The 8,314-nt window shown below is 36.7% G+C and overlaps 1 long non-coding RNA gene across 1 annotated transcript; it reads left to right on the forward strand.

The window, feature by feature from the left end:
* The first annotated feature begins 771 nt into the window (after positions 1-771).
* On the forward strand, positions 772-3,060 carry LOC141444337 (uncharacterized). The gene is made up of 3 exons (XR_012453164.1): positions 772-807; positions 1,814-1,864; positions 3,020-3,060. It is a non-coding gene; the product is annotated as an uncharacterized lncRNA (long non-coding RNA).
* The last annotated feature ends 5,254 nt before the right edge of the window (positions 3,061-8,314 follow it).

Here is an 8,314-nt window from a genome sequence, read left to right on the forward strand (position 1 = left end):
CGGCCCGCGGCGGGCGCGCGTGAATGCATACAAATCTCAATTCTCGTCTCGCCTTGCCGGTGGGAAATCACCATTATACTTTATCCATTTTCATTTTCATTGTATTTTTTGGGGAAGGAAAACCTGTATATTACATAATTAGTAGATTCAATATGTACAATACAATGGCTCTTTATTGTAACACCACAAATAGTAAGTGATAAGAAAACAGGTACACAGAGAGAAAATTACAAGGTAAGCAATAGGCGTCCTTATCACTTTAGAGCGATCTCTTCCAGGCAATCTTTTTTATCAGAAAGAAGTAAGTATGTATGTGTGTATGTGTATGGATGTAAGTGTGTAGTGTGTGTGTATGTGTGTATGTATGTGCTTGCTGAGATGCTGAGCTGCCCGTCTGGCAGCTCGCTCTCTCTCTCCGGGAAACTGTAAAAGCCATCTCGAGGCTATAACAGCAACAATCCTTTCGAAAAAAAAGAATATAAATAAGTGTTACTAAGATAATAAAAACCAAATTTAACTTTTTTTTTATTTCGGGAATTTTGTAAGTTCAAAATTTGGGCTTGGCAACGAACATGTTAATAATAATTTTCTTACAATGTTTTTATAGTGAGTATAATACACAGAATACACTTGTTTCAGAAGTATAAAAATTAATATAATTTGAAATTTGTACGCCAGTCCGCACAAAGTGGCGATCAAACGCAAACTTAATAGTGTCTTAGTACACCCTCTTAGACTTTTTGAGGTATTAAAATTATCCTTAATTCATTAATTTTTCAGAAAGTTGAAGATTTCGTTAATTCAGGAGTGAGTATTTATTTCTTTAACTAAGCATGAATGAAATAGGGAATATTATTGCTAGGTTCTGCCGCCAGAATGCAGCACAAGCACAAATCATAAACCAGTTTTTTAATGTCACAAATGTCGGTTCATGACATTATTTCAATTAAATTTTTGGATTATAGCTCTACCAATACTACCAATGTAATTAAAGTAAATACAAAAACCGGCCAAGAGCGTGTCGGACACGCCCAAAATAGGGCTCCGTAGCCATTACGAAAAAATTAAGTAATATTTTTGTAAGGATTTCGTATTTTATACGGAATCTTCCAAGTTTAGCTACCTTAGGCTGCTATTTACCTACTCTTAAACTACTAATAATTCTCAAGCAAACTTAGCCGTTATAGTTTTCCTTGATAGTTTGATATACTTACTACCATCCTGAATTTTTTCAAAATTTTCCACCCACCTGTTTAGATTTTAGAGGGTGGGGGACGCTCGATTTTCATGAAAGTTTGCACTTTAAAGTTGAATATTTTGCAAACAAATCACTGAGTCAAAAAATCGTTTTAGCAACCCCCTAATGGTTTTTAAAGAACTATCCAGCGATACCCCACACTATAGGGTTGGATGAGAAAAAAAAATCGCCCCCACTTTACGTCTATGGGTGCTACCCTAAAACTGCTTTCTAGCATTGATAGTCCCTAAGCAAAGCCGCGGACGGACAGACAGACAGACATGGCGAAACTATGAGGGTTCCGTTTTTGCCATTTTGGCTCCGGAACCCTAAAAAAGAATACTTAAAGGAAATAATGAGATGATTTTTTAGTTCTGTTTGTATTATTGTTATTATACATAATGTATGTATGTAAACTGTAGATATTATTAATTTAATGTGTATAAATAAATATCCTATTAAGCGGGTAAATAAATTTAATATCGTTTAATGAATTTATTTTATTTTCTATTCCACTTTGACATTTATTCCGTTTAGGTAATTATAATTCAAGAGGTTGTATTTGTTTGTGTATAGGGTGCAGCTCTGGCGCTAGATTTCGTCTCAAATTTGCACTATACTCACATCGTAAGTATCAGTTTTTAAAACGTTTTTATACTAGCTTCACTTGGAACTATATACACACATATTGCAAGTTAAATAAAAGCTTGTATGCGTTTCTTTTCAATAACGCAACAATGTGCAGAATTACTAATACTTTACAAAGATTTTGGCCAGAATCGATTCCCGCGTTATGTATGACAGTTAAATCACAGTATATATATTATATACTGTGGTTAAATGAAAAAAATATGAATGCCATTTTTATTAAATCTAAAATAGAAGCCATGGTTCGAACAGATTTCGCTATTGACCCATTTGGATTGATCACCCTGTATAATCTATGTATGTAACGGAATCCTTGAATTCTGTGATGTCTATTTGTCAATTTTGTATTTGCGTCACTTTTGTGACTGCTTAAATAAATAAATGAGCCAATAAGGTAAGCAGGAGAATCGCCAAGCTACGTTCTCGATAGGTACTAACGCCATCTAGAATTTCACCTGTCAAGAAGCCCTCATTATTCGTAATTCTGTCGATAGTAGGTAAAATAATAAAATAAAATTAGCTTTATTAACTTTTACAATAGTACATTATGTCTTAAGGGCGGTAAATAAGGAATAACGAATTACGAACGAGAGTCTATTAGAAGCCCGAAGTCGAAGACTGAGGGCTTTATTTAATGAGTCGATGTTCGTAATTATAGTACCGCCCGTGCGGCATACAATGTTTTTCATCACATTTACGAGTAAAATTTTATATTTGTAAAAGAAAAAATATAATTCTTCCAAATAGTTATTGGCGATGCTTGGCAGCTCTCCCCCCCTCCCGCAGCATGCGCCTGACGCGCGGGTGCGTGTGCGGGTGGGGGATGCTGGCGTGCATCAGTAATTCAGTACGGGCCCTGACTCATTTACCGACCTTGGGCTTCATGACAACAAAATTAGTACGGGCAATGACTCATTTACCGACCACGGGTTTCATGACAAGCACATTAAGGTCCAGGGTTTTATTTGGGGGGTTGCAACCAAGGTAGCCTGCGTTTGTGCTTGCGTTTGTTTGTAGTGTGTGTGTTTATAAGTATGGATGTACCCTGAACCCGTGGGAAAACCGAGATAAAAAGTAGTCTCCTCGGTTACACGTAGCTTTTGGCATTAAATCTTCTGTCTTCTTTGTTTTCAGACCACTAACCAACTCTTAAAAAGTAACAGGCAAAAGGTACGTACCTTCCTAAATGTAGAAATGACGAATTCATTGTAATTTCTAAGCTGTTTCTCGCGACTTTTTCTGCGAATAATTAGTTTATCGCTATTCTTTTAGATAAAAACTGTCCTAAAGGACAAAAAAAGAGGATTTATAATTCCCAGGATCTCAAACTTTCTTTATGCCAAATTTCATTTAAATATGTCAAACAGTAAAAAGAAGAAGTGATGAGCTTATAGACAATAGATAGACGGTGTTTCTTACAGTTAATAATATAAGTTTATAGCTAACTTTAAGGTTTAGACGTGATAAGGTAACAAACAAACAGACTTACAAACTGTCGCATATATTATCTATCTTCTCTGTTCTTCTTCTCTCTTCTTCTCTATAAATAAAAATGAATCGCCGAAATGTATGTACGACGGCACCGAATTGGATAATTATTTTTTTGTAGTGTTCGTGAAGGTCAGGGGATGGGGGCGAAGCCGCGGGCAAGAGCTAGTATATAATATTAGTGGGAAATATGAATTTGGCAAGCAAATAGTAGTAGTCCGTTATCTTACTTTAAGGCGGATTCCATCTTGCTTCACCACTCGTAATGGCAACAGTGGAGGACTCTCTCAAACCAATTCCTTATGATATGAGTGTGTAGATATTGTAGTAGGACGAAATGATAAGGTAAGGTATATGCAATGCAGGTGTCAAAATGCCTACCTACATATAACTACATAATAAAACACACACAACACACAATAAATACATAATATGCCAGAGTCCTGATCGGGCTTGCCAGGTGTACGGTATTCTACCGAACCCTTCGGTATTTATTTTAACACTATGTTCTGTGTTCGGTATAACAAAAATATCGAAGAAATGTGCGGTTCGGTATTTTTTTTTTGATAATTTTTTCTCCCTAATAAACGACTTTTTTTTGCTCACTTTTCGGTATTTATTCAAAAAAGACCTGGAAACCCTGGTCCTGATTGTCTGCAGCCCATTACACACCGTCCCAAAGAAAGCCAACAAATAGATTTCCGTTCGCTAAGCCGTCCAGGACCTATTCGTTGGGTTTCGTTGGGCCGGTGCGTAGCGGGCTAGACAATACGACCTTAGGTTTGGTCGATGGCGCTCATTAAACATAAGTCTGACGGGTCTGAAATTTATACCATAAAGCATAATATCAAACATATTTTTTTCCGCAGTTGCAAGTAAGATTTCATCTTTCAATTTATTTCAAAAGCTTTACATGTTTAACTTCACGTTTATGTATGTTTGTGTGTGTCTTATGTGTGTGTGCGTATGTTATAAGTATGTATTCTCGGAGCCGCGTATTAGACTTTTATTTTATGCTCTATTAAGCATGATTTCCACCAAATGGCTCGCAGTGGATTGAATCGGCAAGAATACAAACTGATGCGGCGACAGCCGAACGTCTTCCACCGAACGGTTTGCATCACATTGGATTGGAAAGAAAATGAATGGGCTTGTTCGACGTTGCCGGTTGGAGGGATCGCCCCCGCACCATCGCTAATGAATAGTGCTGCCCGGCCACGGCTACTAACGCACGCGACGACAGCCGAATGGATCCGATCGGATACGACGACAGGCGAACGGAGCCCATCGAATACGACGACAGGCGAACGGAGCCCATCGAATACGACGACAGGCGATCGGAGCCGATTGAATACGATGACAGGCGAACGGAGCCAATCGCACGTCACAGCATTCTTTCGGCCCGTCTATCCCACTAGTCCCATTGAGTTGACCCATTATGTCCCATGAGACAAGTGGCACTAATATTTTTATCCCAAAAGTCCTATTACCGTTATCACGCAGTATAGTTCATTAAGTTCGACTACTTACCAGTTTGCGATAGTCTATTAGCTACGCGATTGGGGCACTCCTTCAAGTTATATTCACTTTTTTTTATCGGATCACGAAATTCTGTACCAACTGTACTAGTAAAAAAAATTACTACGACTCGTGAATCAGACTCTGAGGTTGCACGTCCCAGAAGTGGGCCGGATAGCCCTCCCAGCGGGCTGCTGGCGGTGCCAGCGGCGAGCACGGTGTCACGCAGGAGCTCGCCGCTGCCGCGCGCGCTGGCGCAGCTCAAAGCCCTGCTGGCGCTGGCGGCAGCACCTGACTGTGACCTGCTTGCGGGGTGGTGGTCAAATGTGTCCTCCGAATGTTTGCGATACTGTGAGGTGATTGATACTAAACAATCCAGTACTTATCTATAAGTTATTTGTCTGCCTTTACTTATTGTATTTATTGTAAGTTTCTCGGTGTATTGGTTTATCACTGTAATGCCGTGCAAACGTATTTTAATAATAAATTAATAAACAAATAAATGATAATTTAAACTGAAACTTAGTTATGTATCTTTAGTTGTGTTAGTTTTATCTGTTTTTATTAACATTACCGCAATTATAATCCTTAAAATCATTACGCACGTTTTACTAACACTTAGAATCAATCGCACAATTTCTAGGTCAAATATAACAGACATTTATAAGATGTCTTTATCAGCAATTTTTTTACCAATACTCTAACCCACTAAAAATCCACTGACGTACAGTATTTATGTTTGACCTGATAATACAGTATTTATGTTTGACCTGATAATATCTTTTAAGTTATATTGGTGTTAAAAAAGTTTGTACATGAAATCTTAATCTAAATACAACAGTAATTAACAAAACAACAATTTGTTATTTTGAATTAGTATAACTCCTACGTAGATACTACATACATATTTATACACCATACTTTGTTTTTCCTTGGTTTTTAGTATGTAAATGTTAGCTCGTTTAGCCAGAGATACAGGAATTATCCTAGTTCAGGCACAAGTGTGTTACATAGATTTTAAGTGAAATATTGCATTTTATGTTATTTTGTACCGAAATTTATTAAATACATTAATTATTACTATTTAAAAAAAAGTGTTGTAAAAGTACTACACATTGAAACAGAGACATAGATTTTTTAAGAAACTTTAATCTGGTATAATTTTTGAGACTGTCAAAATGGACATTTTGTCATTCCACGTCATTCTAACTCGGCTTAAATAGTTTTGATATTTCTGCTTTAAGAAATAAATCAATATTTTTTTTATTTGATTCAACCTCCTACCATCCTCAAAATGCAAAATGTTATTAGATTATGTTGGAAATAAAATGTTAGAAGATATACTCAATGCCAATCTGTTCAAAATGGTCCAAAAATTGATGCGTCTGGACTGTAAATGGGCACTGACTAAGGTCATCAAATTTACCAAGGACTACTAAAGTGCATCATCAACTTTCACACATTACTATAATAGATGTGGATGCAGCTTGAAGAGTTCCGAGTATAATTTAACATCTTTAAAATTTAAATAATATCTTAGTATCCACATTGTTTAATCAGTGTACAGAAAGTGTTGTCAGCCTCATTTTTTAAAAAAATTGCCGCGTTTTGTCTGAGCAGCTTTCGTTGGCCAGCCTAGTCGAACTTTTTGAACTACACTGTTTGATAACGGTAATAGGACTTTTGGGATAAAAATATTACTGCCACTTGTCCCATGGAACTACTGGGACGTAATCGTCTCTGTTGTCCCATAATAGGACAACTCAATGGGACTAGTGGCAACAAAACAGATTTTAATGTCATTGTTATTAAGTATTACAAATTTGTCACAGAAAATATCTTGCGAGGATTTCGTTATTGGCGAAATGCACGATTATTTAATTTAAACAAGCGTCCACTGAACAGTTATTTTTTTTGTTGCTCCATTATTGCACAAAAAAGTTCACAGACGCGTGTCTCAAGCAGATGGCACTCGCGCTCGCACTGGTCCCAACCGGTCCGAGATATCGTGTCCGTGAACAGTGTCTATGTGTGCGTTGCTCGAGCGCACTTTGTATGTAGATTGAAATCTACGATAGACGGCTTTCGGCTACGATCGCATGTCGCGGAAGACGCTCGCGGTTAAGCTGCTGCACGCGCCTTGGTAATATTCCGTCTTCCATCTATATTATAGACTTTAAATACTGTATACATGATTTAGTATTGTTTAAAGGTTTTAAAATTCTTTTCGATAGGTACGAGCCGTTTGTTTTACTGTTTTGATTTAGTTTAGGTTCTTATTTATGATATCTTTACAGTTTGGAACCTTGTTGCTGTCACATTAGTTTTTTCATTAGCACATTGAATAAAGTGTTGAAACTTTAATATTAAATTGTCAGATGGCATGGCGTACAATGACAAGGTCTAAAGTGTAAAGATATATTTGACCTCGACTGTGCATTAGAGATACATAAAAACTTAAATAAAAATAATTATGCTATTTTCAGGAGGTACGTAAATTTGTTGCATTATGATTTATTATCTTTAAGGCTAAAATCTTTAGAGTGAGATTAACACAAAGTAATGACACCTTAGTGCTTCGTCTCTCCATTATAATATCTAATACCTTTTCTTTTATACATGTATATTCTTGCATATATGTATATAATTAGAATCTCGGGAACGGCTGCAACGATTTCGATGAAATTTAGTATGTGGGGGTTTTCGAGGATGACAAATCGATCTAGCTTGGTCTTATCTTTGGGATAACGCTTATTATCGAGTTACATAGTGATATCATTCTCTTTGTCCCTGTCAAATGGCAGAATGTTGCAAGTCTAAAAACATAGAATTTAGGTTTTATAACATATCCAATGGGGTATATTATGTTGCAGGATATCGACAAACTACATGCAGCAGGAGTAAGTACTACACGTATTATCATTATTAGATCATAATAATAAATAAATAAATAAATAAATATCACGGGACAATTCACACCAATTGACCTAGTCCCAAAGTAAGCTTAGCAAAGCTTGTGTTATAGGTACTAAGCAATGGATAAATATAATTATATAGATAGATACTGAATTTTCTGATCTACTTTTGATGCACCACCTGTTGTAAACTAGTCCTTCCTTCTTTCTGTAAAAAAGGTTGCCTGGAAGAGATCGCTCTTAAGCGATAAGGCGCCGCCTATTGCTCACATTGTAATTTTTTCTTTGTGTATCTGTTTTCTGTATCGCTTACTATGTCTGGTTTTCAATAAAGAGTCTTTGTATTGTATTGTAGATACATACTTAAATACATATTAAACACCTAAGACCCGAGAACAAACATTCGTATTTTTCATACAAATATCTGCCCCGACACGGGAATCAAACCCGGGACCCCAAGCTTCGTAGTCAGGTTCTCTAACCACTAGGCCATCTGGTCGTCTAGTGC

Source organism: Choristoneura fumiferana, chromosome 29 (genome assembly GCF_025370935.1).
Source record: "Choristoneura fumiferana chromosome 29, NRCan_CFum_1, whole genome shotgun sequence".
In the NCBI taxonomy this organism is placed as follows: Eukaryota; Metazoa; Arthropoda; class Insecta; order Lepidoptera; family Tortricidae; genus Choristoneura; species Choristoneura fumiferana.